Here is a 1212-nt window from a genome sequence, read left to right on the forward strand (position 1 = left end):
GGAGTGGGACTACGGAGAATTAGATGCACCAATAATGTAGTACGACGTACTATGTGCCAAAATTATTGTGTGGAGTTAAGTTCATTGCTATCAAGGTCACAGGAATGGTGTAATGACGAGTGGAAACTGGAATGGTACGCAAGTAAGCTCACTCGTGGCAGAAAAGAATTTCACAAATTTATTTGAAATAAGCAATTTAGTTCAGGCAAATGGTGGTAATCTCACCAAATTTAAGAATTAGTAAAGTAGTTATTTAACTGCCCTCTTGCGCCCATAAGGCAACGGTCTTGCCGCAGTGGATATACCGGTTCCCGTGAGATCACCGAAGTTAAGCGATGTCGGGCGTGGCCGGCACTTGGATGGGTGACCATCCAGGCCTCCATGTGCTGTTGTCATTTTTCGGGGTGCACTAAGCATCGTGATGCCACTTGGAGAATTACTCGACCGAATAGTAGCGGCTCCGGTCAAGAAAACCATCATAACGGCCGGGAGAGCGGTGTGCAGACCACACGCCCCTCCTATCCGCATCCTCAGCTGAGGATGACACGGCGGTTGGATGGTCCAGATGGGCCACTTGTGGCCTGAAGACGGAGTGCTTTGCGCCAATAAATAATTTAAATACAACAAACAAAAAGGCAGTTTACAGTCGTCAATAAGGAAGTTCAACAAAACAGTTAAAAATCGGCAGTATCTAGACAGCAAACATCTAGGTAGCTTAACATTTACTTTAAGACATCTACAAACAAAAAACAGCAAAACTGTGGTAGAGCCACGAGTAAACTTAACAACTGATACAGCTGCAGTAACAAGATTCAAATCGTAGCGTGTAGAGTTCCTTTACAGTACCAAAATCCACGCCGGTAACACACGAAAACGGTAAGAGTGCATCCTGAATAACTTCGTACAGAAACTCGTATGAAGTTTGTCACAGATACCAAGACGCCGTTCTAGTGCATATAAATACTACACTCAAGCACCAAAGAGACTAGCATATGCAAGAATATTGAAATACAGAGATATGTAAACAGACAGAAGACAACACTGCGGTTGGCAACGCCCATATAAGATACCAAGTGTCACAACAAGCGTCTGGTGCAGTTGTTAGATCGGTTACCGCTGCTACAATGCCGGTTGTCAAGATTTAACAAAATTGCAACTCTATGTTACAGACGGCGATGGGGCACATCATCTCAGAGGTAGCGAAGAAGCGGT

At 44.4% G+C, this 1212-nt stretch overlaps 1 pseudogene; it reads left to right on the top strand.

The window, feature by feature from the left end:
- Positions 1-277: 277 nt before the first annotated feature.
- On the top strand, positions 278-395 carry LOC124596965 (annotated as a pseudogene).
- Positions 396-1212: the final 817 nt, after the last annotated feature.

Source organism: Schistocerca americana, chromosome 2 (genome assembly GCF_021461395.2).
Source record: "Schistocerca americana isolate TAMUIC-IGC-003095 chromosome 2, iqSchAmer2.1, whole genome shotgun sequence".
Taxonomy (NCBI): Eukaryota; Metazoa; Arthropoda; class Insecta; order Orthoptera; family Acrididae; genus Schistocerca; species Schistocerca americana.